We start from the raw sequence: 12,380 nt of genomic DNA, 5'->3' as shown, positions 1-12,380 counted from the left end.
CAGTTCTAAGCACTTCAGTCCGAAACCGCGCTGCTGCTACAGTTGCAAGTTCGAATCCTGCCTCGTGCATGGATGTGTGTGATGTCCAGGTTTAAGTAGTTCTAAGTCTACAGGGCAGATGACCTCAGATGTTAAGTCCCATAGTGCTTAGAGCCATTTGAACCAAAGTGACATCGCCTCTTACTAAGTTTTCTTCCACAGGATGACCACAGCATTTACAAAAAGACTACGTAACATCAATATGACCTTATTGTAAAGTTGTTTATGTAATGCCATTTAGCCTGAAGATGAGTTATTACCGTGAAACATGTCGCTAAATAAATAAATAATACAATAGTTGACAAAGTTTGTGACTGGTAGCAGTAATTTAAAAAAACCTTTACATATTTTTTGAGACAGTGACGGTCGAAAAATAGTTAAAATGGCTTCAAATAACTTCATTGTTCTGCAAGGCGATTAATGATTGACTGCTAATAACTTGGAAATAAAATAAACTCAAAACTAAAACTAATATATTTTTGCCCTCCGTAATTAGGTACATATATTTTAATTCACTTGAGAGCTCCCGGCCACAGAAATCTGTTTTGTTTTCGTTTGTCGTGGGAGCTGTAAACAAAGAAGCAGCGAAATCACTTAACACACACACGGGTCACGTGAAGACTAACGCCCTCCCCACTACAACTCAGATAACTCTGCGCATGCGCGAATCTGCCAGCTAGGGCACACGAGAAAAATTGTTCTAGTTTGCATCTGGCTGCTTGCTGCTACTGCTGATACAGCCACACTTCAAGTAGCGGTGCTCATACGCGAGTCAACTGCACATGCGCATGAGCCCGCTGGCAACTGGTAAATGAAACTAATGTAAACAGTTGTGACGTCACGCTCATAGAAAGCCGTTTATTGTTACGAAGTATTACACAGCCTTCGCCCTACGACCCTTGACATATTTTTGCTATTTGCAGACGCTTGTGTGTGCACGGTGGTTTTTTTGTTTGTAAATGGCGCATTTCCTTTGTCACTTAAGTTCTATTTTTTTCTCTCTTTCATATTTTATTGCTGCAGTATCATTCTCCAGTAGCAGGATACAACAACATTCTTTGCAAGAGAATCAATTCTTACCAGTCAAAATTACAAAAATTTGAAGGCTAAAACAATGAAAAATTCCCGGAATTCCGAAAAATTCACGGGTTTTTTCCAGTTTTCTCCCAGATGAAAAAATTCCCGGGTTTTTCCTGGGTTTCCCGGTTGTCACGGATCGTATATACCATGTTGTATCAAGGACCATTTGTAATTACAAAAATACCTCATCCAGGGGTCTATGTTTTGAAGGATGTGAAGAATGAAAAGGTGAAAGGAATGTATCCTCATCACTTGTTGAAGGAATTTCATGATGGCTGAAAATTCTGAAGATTGAAGATACTATTCGTATCAAATAACATTGATTAGACAGTTTTAAATTGAAACTATGAACAACACTTCGGATATTTTGTTTCTTTTTGCAATTTAGGAGTTAGTTTTTCTTTTCAGGCATAATGTTCGAGATGTATGCAGACATTATGTATTTGTTTTTCAATGTAGAAATAAGTTTTCTTTCAAGAATGCAGAGAATTTGGATATAGTATGACTGATTTCTTTTAACTTTTAATTAATTAATAATAACTTCAATCAGGTCTCTCAAAGCTCAACGACCACGGGTTAGTGATTCAAATGAATCTGGTCTACGGCAAGATATTTTTTGCTAATGTGTATGTTTGTATTTTTTATTTATTTATTTATTTTTTAATCTCGTTGAGCTGAAGTAACGCTGTTTGGAAGGGGTAACCAGTTCTCAGCTAAAAACCTGCTTATACTTTGTTTCAATCTTCTGTAATGGACATTTTTTTTGTAACTGTATTATTGTTGTAACATACTCGTGTATGTAAATTTTGTCATGTCAATTGTTACTGATGAAGTTACCAACTAAGCAAATGCTGAGCAGTTACAAGCACACCAACAAGTGTTAAGGTGCAGCTGCAAGATGACCAGCCTAAGTTGAAACGGCATCACCAGTTGGCTTAGTGTATAGTGCATCCTATAGTTATTGATAAGGATCAAGAACATCTTACAACTTCCGAATATTTAGAATTCAGGACAGAGAATTGGAGATTAGATTCTATTTCAGCTCAGCATAGATCAAACACCTTTTTCACAGAACTTACACTGACTTATTTTCACGTAAACCCTATGCCAAAAAAATAATACCCACAAGGATACGATGAAATGGGAATAGAATTCAAATCAGTTACCTGGAGATGACAAATAGAAGGGAATCGTGAATGGACGTAACCCAACTGCTCACCTCAAGACACAGAAGATTAACAGTGTTGTGTTTCTTTTGTGAAAAGTGTTTAAATACATTTCAAAAAATAAGCATATTGTAAATATTCTATTATCCATTGTTATTCAACAAATTATTTTATTTTATTTTATTTATTTATTTATTTTATTTTATTTTTTATTTTTTATTTTTTTTTTTTCAAATGAGAAATCCGAGGGTGGTGAATCTACCCCGAGGTTTTCCTTGGTCTCCCTTTGTGGGGCTTGGTTGAATGGCTAGATTGCAAGTTTGAGACATTCCAAGGCATGTGACAGAATCTTTGAGAGATTAGGAACAAGATTCTGATCACATCTCATGCCATCCTCGAGAAATGAATTAATGCAAGCTAAATGAGCTATGCATATAAGCTACATTTCAGTAATTTTCAAGCAGCACAGATTTGTTAGCACAATATTGTACTTCATTATAGTATATGCACCCCAATGTATAATTTAGGTTAAATTTCCAATTGATAGTATATTGACTAATAAGAAAACGTTACTACAGATATTTCTATATAGTATACAGCGTCATGAACAATCATCAACATAGTGTTGCGCGAATGCTCTTGTTTGTTTTTGCCCAAAAACGTTCGTCCACCAGAGGGGCATATACGATGTATCATGCAGTATGAGAGAAAGCAGAGTGACTTGATGTGACGGTGCTAGAGAGTGTGGAGAGGGAGGGAGGGAGAGAGAGAGAGAGAGAGAGAGAGAGAGAGAGAGAGAGAGAGAGAGAGAAAGCTATTTTTTATTACACTAAGCCGGTTAGCACTCAGATAATTATTCTTAATGTAGGAAATCTTTGTTTGTGTTAAGAATTAAGAGTTTTCATTCTCGTGAAGTAGAAATCGACAACACTGCGAGATTTTGAAGGATACGGTATTATATATCTGTATATAAAACAGTGAACAGGTAATTCATGTTAAAAGAAGAATTTCACTGACACAAAAGTCAATAAAAGACTGTTCATTTCAAGAAGGTATGTGTTTATCCCACAATTGATGTATACTTCTATTGTGATCTATTAATGAATACCAGCTTGAGAACATTTCCGATGGGAGCATTCAGTTCTAATTTAATAGTTTTATGCTTTCTTCGGAAAAGAAGTAATTTCACGGATCATTTAAATCCACCAATGTTGACATTTCTATGAACTGAAAGCAAATCTGATTGCTATGCAACAGAACCCAGGTAGATATTTCTCCGCAACTTTGATTAAAACTTTCAGCTTCAATACAGCGTCTGCAGCAGCTGAAGCAGATTGCTACAGCAATCAACAATGGAAGAGTGTAGTGTGAAAGCAGTTTCGCCCATCGACCTGTATAAAACCAACGGTGTGGGTATTCAACACAACAGAGCACACAGAGTCACTCATACATATAAAGACAAATACAATGTGGTTTGGGAAACATATAGAGAGACACTCACTCAATGTAAGTGCTCATCAGAGAGACTTTATAACGGGGGGGGGGGGGGGGGGGGGGGGGGGGGGGGGGGGGAGCCTTTTAATCTGCTTTTAAACATGCCTGTCTGCTGATCAACACTTCACCAGGTTGATGTTTGTCTAGCAGGTTATACGAGTGCGTGCAAACACACCAGACCAGGACTCGAACCCCTTCACCTTGCAAACACAGTCTCGCCACTGCGGTGTGCTCGCACTGATCACTACGGAGTGAGGTGTCTGGGCTCAGTGCCTGATCCAGTATGTAGAACCTTTCACATTCAATGTACATTCAACACAGTAAACACTCTGGGAAACAACAAGTGTCTTTCTGCACACCACACAACTCTCCGTTTGAAGGAGGGTAGAGAAGGCACAGCTGAAGTGTAAAGGTCTGAATTAGCCTCTCACTAGTATAAAGTGGTAAAAATGTTCATTCAGTTTTATTACAAACTAGTCGCAAGAAAAAAAAATAACAGTATCGCTCTGTTGACAGCAATGTGGCACAAAAGTGAAAAAGAAAGTTACAAAACTGTAAACTAGCAGTGACCTAACACTCAGTCACTACTGCACAGTCTTCTTCCAGAAAGGCACCTGAACGAGCCACTTCACACTCGCCACAAATGAAACGTACATATATCTCCAGGTCCAAATCTGTAAAGAATGTCACACGATGCATTCATAATAAATTCGACACGCAGCAACACACGGAGATAACGGTAAAGTTGCTCCAGTCGCAGCCACACTCAGCCATCTGAATGTTCCGACTGGATCGCCGAGGTGCATCTCTCTCTGCCGACAACACTAATGACCCGTATCCTCCCACCACACTGTCCTAATTCTGACATCGACTGCTCCTCTGATTTGTCCATTGCCAGTCTGAAACAATTAACAACAGGAGTCAGTTTTTCTCAAGCATGACGACATCTCACGCAGCTGTAGGAGGTAAATGAAGATAAATTTTAATCAATCATTACATCATTAAATAGTAAAGACTCCCACGAGCATCATGAAATTTCAAGTAGGAGTGTGCAGATCAACGCGCCTCATTAATTCTGTACTCGGTTACCTCTGCAAAGCATATCAAGTGTGTTCAATTTGCTGACAGTGAAACCACTTTGTAAAGAAGATCAAAAGAGATAACTTACACAGTTACTGTTCATTTCTCTGCTACCAGAGTTTTCAAAGAGTTTTTGAGAAAACAGTGTATAGCAAGGTTGTGGCACATCTGAGTACACAGAATTTACTTTCACACTTAGTTCAGCTTTTACTTTAACACTTAGTTCAGCTTCAACAGAAGGAGCATCGAATGAAAATTTATTCCATTTTTTAAAAATGTCAGGAAGCTAACACAAGACTACTTTCCACACATTTCCAAACCTAGCAGACCACTGAAATCAAAGTTATATTTCAACAAAAAAGCAAAACAAATCTACAGCTGTTCCAGAGATACAGTGCTCTAAAATTTTTCTCGAAAATAGCAAGCGTAAAATGGCACCTGAGGGTTCATGTTTGGCAACCAGTATCTCGGGGCAGGAGTTACAGGAGTTTTTTTTTTTTTTGACAAAAGCAAAAACTGTGGGTTTCTTACTTTGAGACTGTGATGGTAAGCACTCTGAATTGACAAGTCCAACTAGTTCTCTCAAGGAGAACAAAATTTCCTCAACATTGAGGCAAGCTTTCTCCTACTTTGTTAATGAACAAGTTTCACATCAACATGTCAGATCACTTAATAAAAGAGGTCTTCCCAAATTTCTTCCAACTGTGTCAGCTGATGTGCTTATTCAACAGAAGGTTATTCTCATTTCAGAAGGCACTCTTGGCCAATATTATTCTTCATCATTTCCTTGAAACATACACCGTTTTCCTTACTACTACTACTACTACTACTACTACTACTACTACTACTGTTATTAAAATGCAATATAAAAATGCACAAATACTGAGCTAGGTTTTGACAGATCTACAAAGTTCTGCAACCATCAGGAATTTGCTTCAAATGCGCAAAACTGTAAGATGACTACAATATGAATTAATCACAACTGGAATCAGTCAGCTCACACAAGTACCTCAATTTGAAATCTCCTGACTGATGCAGCCCACCATGCCTTCAGAACAGCACTTGCACCCAACATCCACAATTATTTGCCGAATATATTCCAAACTCTATCTTGTGTAGCTTCCTTTAAATGCTCAAGTTATTCCCCCGAGGTCTTAACACGTGTCCTTTTATCCTGTCCATACTTCTCGAGAATGTCTTCTAAATGTCCCTCCACTCACCAATTCTGCAGACAATCGTCTCATTACCGGCCCACAGTAGGGGGACAAGATGGAACGAACACACAGGTTCAATTGCAGGTTAAAGTGCACGGCAGACTTCAGCAAATTCACAGAATACTAGGGAAATGGAATATCTCTACAAAGCACACTGCTTACAATATTTCCTACGTTACAATATTTCTCAAAGAGTGGAATCCATACCGAACAGTAGTAACAGTAAATACTGAAACCATATGAAGAAGGGCAGAGCAAATGCTGACTAGTTTGTTTGGTTCAAGGCACTGAACTACAGATATACATCTACATCTATAGTCTGCAAACAACTGTTAAGTGCATGGCACAAGGTACATCCTATTCTACTATTTATTACGGTTTCTTCATGTTGCATTAATGTATGGAGCGTGGGAAGAATGACTCTTTGAATGCCTCTGTCTGTGCTGTAATTATTCTAATCATGTCCTCACAATCTGTATGGAGCAAAATGTAGCTGGTTGAAACTTCCCAGCAGGTAAAAACTGTGTGCCGGGCCGAGACTCGGACTCAGGACCTTTGCCTTTAGCAGGCAACAGCTCTACCAACTGAGCTACTCGAGCACGACTCAGCCTCCCCACTCCTTCCAAATTAACGATGTAAGTGTAGACCAAATGTGGCTTCAATTCAAAGAAATAGTATTGGCAACAATCGAGAAATTTATACCAAATACATTAACAAACGATGGAGCTTCCTTGGTACACGAAACAGGTCAGAACACTTTTGCAAAAACAACAAAAAGAACAAGCCAAACATAAACAGATACAAAATCCCCAAGATTTTCAATCTTTTACAAAAGCTCGAAATTTAGCGCAGTCTACAATGCGAGATGCTTCTAATACTTTCCACAACGAAACTTTATCTCGAAATCTGGCAAAAAATCCAAAGAGATCCTGGTCATATGTAAAGTATGCTACCAGCAAGACAGAATCAATGTCTTCTCTGAGCGATAGCAACAGGAATACTATCGACGACAGTTCTGCCAAAGTGGGGTTACTAAACACAGCCTTCTGAAATTCCCTCACGAAAGAAGACGAAGTAAATATTCCAGAATTCAAATCAAGAACAGCTGCCAACGTGAGTAATGTAGAAGTAGATAGCCTCGGTGAAATGAAGCAACTTAAATCTCTTAACGAACGCAAGTCTTGCAGTCCAGGCTGTATACCAATTAGGTTCTTTTCAGAGTATGCCGACACTATAGCTCCATACTTAACACTCATATACAACCATTTGCTCAGCAAAACAACCAAAACCAGTGACTGGGAAGTTGAACAGGTCACACCAATATTCAAAAAAAGTAGTAGGACTAACCCTCTAAATTCCAGGCCCATATCATTAACATCGATATGCAGCAGGATTTTGGAACATATGTTGCCAACACAGATTTAGAAAATATCACTCATGTGAAACACAACTAGCTGTTTACTCACATGACGTACTGAGTGCTACTGACAAGGGATTCAAACTGATTCTGTATTCCTAGATTTCCAGAAGGATTTTGACAACGCACCTCACAAGCAGCTTGTAATCAAATTGCATGCTTATGGAATGTCATCTGTTATGCAACTGGATTCATGAAATTCCTGTCAGAGAGGTCACAGTTCATAGTAACTGATGGAAAGTCACTGAGTAAAACAGAAGTGATTTCTGGTATTCCCCAAGGTAGTGTTACAGGTCCTTATCTATATAAACGATTTGGGAGACAATCTGAGCAGCTGCCTTACGTTGTTTGCAAATGATGCCGTCATTTATCAACCAATAAAATCAGCACAAGATAAAAAAATTGCAAAACAATTTAGAAAAGATATCTGTAGGGTGTGAAAATTTGCGACTGACCCTAAATAATGAGAAGTGTGAGGTCATCCACATGAGTGCTAAAAGGAATTAAACTTTGGTTACACGATAAATCAGTCATAAATTCAACTAAATAGATAGCAATTACAATTATTAACAACTTAAATTGGGAGGAACACACAGAAAATGATGTGGAGAAGGCTCATCAAAGCCTGCATTTTATTGGCAGAACATTAGAAAATTTAACAGATCTGCTAAAGAGACTGCTTACTCTATGTTTGTCCAGGCTCTTTTAGAATACCGCTGTGCCGTGTGGGATCCTAACCAGATAGGACTGATGGAGTACAAAGAGAAAGTTCAAAGGAGGGCACGTTTTTACTGTCAAGAAATAGGGGAGAGAGGGTCACTGAAATAATACAGCATTTGAGGTGGACATCATTAAAACAAAGGCGTTTTTCGTTGGGGCAGAATATTCTAACAAAATTTCAAAAATGCTGCGACAGAAGCTTCGCACGAAATTTCGATCACCAACTTTCTCCTCTGAATGCCAAAATATCTTTATGCCGACTTACATAGGAGGAAATGAGCATCATAATAAAATAAGGGAAACCAGAGCCCGTACAGAGAGATATCTAGGTGTTCGTTTTTGAGGCATTTGCCTCTGCTCGGCACTTAAATGTGATTTGCAGAGTGTCCATTTAGATGTAGATGGGTGGGTCCCACTGTCCTACTTTTTATGCATCACATATTTATTTCTTATGTTTTCATTCTTCTTTCTCTTTCAAAATTTTTATGTTAAGTTCCTGCATGGCATGCATATTATCTAAAATTGTAGAACCAAATTCCCGCACAAAACTTCATTATTCTCACTATTCCGTTGGTTTTACAGTTGTAACAAAGTAATCAGTTTTCTAAGAAATGATGGCAATTAAAGTTATAAAATTTCGTGTATCTAGCCATAGGCCAAATCTTATCCATTCTTACATAGATTCCAAATGAGATACTACTTTCTAATGAAAGGGCTATTTTCCCTCTGTTCAGGCAACATACTTATATTAGACCAAACTTAATTAGTTCAAAAGGTGTTTCACATGGTCCGAACATTCAGTGCCAACTGCAGCTGAGCTGCTATAAATGTCTACCGTATGCCAATATGCTTTTGATCGTTTGAGTTTTCCGAAGCCTGTAGCACCCATATTAATGACCAGCAGTCCAAAATTAAAAATTAATAAATTTTTCTTCTTCCTACTTGGCTCTACAGCTCATGATGAGCCTTGGCCTCTTCTACAACATGGTCGACCAAGAGCCAGATGGGAAGATGGAGTAATCGAAGATCTTAGGAAGATGGGCTATAGAAACTGGAGAGTACTGACAAAGTAATAAATTTTTAGTAACTATATTTTATTATACAACATGAATCCCACCGTCATAAACCTTTGATTTCTAACGAGTAGGCATAAATTAGTACTGCACATTTTAGTAGGTGATGCTCATGATAAAAAAAGACAGACTCTATTGGCAATAGAAGATGAACTTTCCAACATACAGAATTTATATACTACACTCCTGGAAATTGAAATAAGGACACCGTGAATTCATTGTCCCAGGAAGGGGAAACTTTATTGACACATTCCTGGGGTCAGATACATCACATGATCACACTGACAGAACCACAGGCACATAGACACAGGCAACAGAGCATACACAATGTCGGCACTAGTACAGTGTATATCCACCTTTCGCAGCAATGCAGGCTGCTATTCTCCCATGGAGACGATCGTAGAGATGCTGGATGTAGTCCTGTGGAACGGCTTGCCATGCCATTTCCACCTGGCGCCTCAGTTGGACCAGCGTTCGTGCTGGACGTGCAGACCGCGTGAGACGACGCTTCATCCAGTCCCAAACATGCTCAATGGGGGACAGATCCGGAGATCTTGCTGGCCAGGGTAGTTGACTTACACCTTCTAGAGCACGTTGGGTGGCACGGGATACATGTGGACGTGCATTGTCCTGTTGGAACAGCAAGTTCCCTTGCCGGTCTAGGAATGGTAGAACGATGGGTTCGATGACGGTTTGGATGTACCGTGCACTATTCAGTGTCCCCTCGACGATCACCAGTGGTGTACGGCCAGTGTAGGAGATCGCTCCCCACACCATGATGCCGGGTGTTGGCCCTGTGTGCCTCGGTCGTATGCAGTCCTGATTGTGGCGCTCACCTGCACGGCGCCAAACACGCATAGGACCATCATTGGCACCGAGGCAGAAGCGACTCTCATCGCTGAAGACGACACGTCTCCATTTGTCCCTCCATTCACGCCTGTCGCGACACCACTGGAGGCGGGCTGCACGATGTTGGGGCGTGAGCGGAAGACGGCCTAACGGTGTGCGGGACCGTAGCCCAGCTTCATGGAGACGGTTGCGAATGGTCCTCACCGATACCCCAGGAGCAACAGTGTCCCTAATTTGCTGGGAAGTGGCGGTGCGGTCCCCTACGGCACTGCGTAGGATCCTACGGTCTTGGCGTGCATCCGTGCGTCGCTGCGGTCCGGTCCCAGGTCGACGGGCACGTGCACCTTCCGCCGACCACTGGCGACAACATCGATGTACTGTGGAGACCTCACGCTCCACGTGTTGAGCAATTCGGCGGTACGTCCACCCGGCCTCCCGCATGCCCACTATACGCCCTCGCTCAAAGTCCGTCAACTGCACATACGGTTCACGTCCACGCTGTCGCGGCATGCTACCAGTGTTAAAGACTGTGATGGAGCTCCGTATGCCACGGCAAACTGGCTGACACTGACGGCGGCGGTGCACAAATGCTGCGCAGCTAGCGCCATTCGACGGCCAACACCGCGGTTCCTGGTGTGTCCGCTGTGCCATGCGTGTGATCATTGCTTGTACAGCCCTCTCGCAGTGTCCGGAGCAAGTATGGTGGGTCTGACACACCGGTGTCAATGTGTTCTTTTTTCCATTTCCAGGAGTGTATTTTAGTGCACGTTGCAGGGGTTAATACAGGGAGTGGAAGCTAGGTTAGTCAGTAGTTAGTGTTTTTTTTTTTTTTTTTTTTAACGTCCCGTCGACAACGATGTCATTAGAGACTGAGCACAAGTTCGGGTAGGGAAGGATGGGGAAGGAAATCGGCCGTGCCCATTCAAAGGAACCATCCCGGCATTTGCCTGAAACGATTTAGGGAAATCAAGGAAAACCTAAATCAGGATGGCCGGAGATGGGATTGAATTGTCGTCCTCCCGAATGCGAGTCCAGTGTGCTAACCACTGCGCCACCTCGCTCGGTGGAGTGGAAGCTATTTCAATTTTTTACAGGTCGGAGGTGGCAGTTATAAGGTTCGAGGAGCCATGAAAAGGAAGTGGCGATTGAGAAGGGGGCGAGACAGGATTGCTGCCTATCCACGATGTTACTGAATCTGTACACCGAGTGAGCAGTGAACGAAACCAAAGACAAATTAGAAGTAGGAATTGAAGTACAGGGAGAACAATTAAAAACTTTGAGGTTTGCCAATGACATTGTAATTCTGTCAGAGACAGCAAAGTACTCCGAAGAGCAGTTGAATGGAATGGACAGCGTCTTGAAAGGACGATATAAGAAGATCATCATCAGAAGCAGAACAAAGGTAATGAAGTCACTTTTGGCTCTTCACTTTAGATGTACATCGTACAACATCTAGTTTTATGTGGAAATTCTGTGAAAGAGTGTGGCTACTAAAGGCTTGTACAGCAAAAGGTACATCTATAATCCGTTCATCATAAGAATAAATCTGTTTAAACATTGCACTAAGTATCCTTCCGCATTTGCTGGAACCTCATTGGATTTCTGTTTCATGTGGGACTGCAGCCAAGCTGTCTCAAATACTGTCAAGTACAATAATAAGGGTACGTTTTGTGCTGTGCGTTACGCGCACATCTACTTCGTGATAACACGGGACAACAGCTTTACAGGCATATTTAACTTTGACAGCACTGGTCTGTCAGATGGTACAGCTACCCTGCAGTGAAGTGGCCAGCTGTAGTTCACACATAAAAAGAGACAAGCAGAGGAGCAATACAGCTTTCGAATGTCATTTAATTTTTAAGCGGAATGAAATAATACACTGCAAGTCTCCCACAATATGCTCCTTAGATGGCTAGACAAAAACCGCAACATATTACCTTTTAGGTAACGTACTGTTGTGATTAGAAACAAGAATGATGAAAATTCATGACTTAACCACAAGGTAATTTTTCTGCATAAGCTGTGTGTAGTGTAAGAGAGCATTGAAGGATTTCGCTGCATAGTTAAATATTGAAGCCACTGAAGGTATTAATTACAGTCAGTCTTCTGGTAATCTCTTAACTCCTTCCTTATCCGAATCCAAGAAATATATTTCAGTTCTGGAAGTGTCACCTGCTACATTGATAATGAGCCTATCAACAATCCACGAAGCCAACCAGGCGCAGCATTTTCCCTTCTTTTGTGACGA

The 12,380-nt window shown here is 40.8% G+C and overlaps 1 protein-coding gene across 3 annotated transcripts in view; it reads right to left on the bottom strand.

Moving 5' to 3' along the window:
• Positions 1–4,215: 4,215 nt before the first annotated feature.
• The window catches only part of LOC126426946 (uncharacterized), a 34,308-nt gene continuing 26,143 nt past the window's right edge, over positions 4,216–12,380 (bottom strand). For all 3 annotated transcript variants that reach the window (XM_050089053.1, XM_050089055.1, XM_050089054.1), the window contains exon 3: positions 4,216–4,678. The gene's annotated coding sequence lies outside the window, so the exon portion shown is untranslated. The remainder of the gene's footprint in view (positions 4,679–12,380) is intronic.

This window comes from Schistocerca serialis, chromosome 11 (assembly GCF_023864345.2).
Source record: "Schistocerca serialis cubense isolate TAMUIC-IGC-003099 chromosome 11, iqSchSeri2.2, whole genome shotgun sequence".
Lineage (NCBI taxonomy): Eukaryota > Metazoa > Arthropoda > Insecta > Orthoptera > Acrididae > Schistocerca > Schistocerca serialis.
Note: the sequence above shows the minus strand (reverse complement) of the source record. Positions and strands in the feature narration are given on the sequence as shown.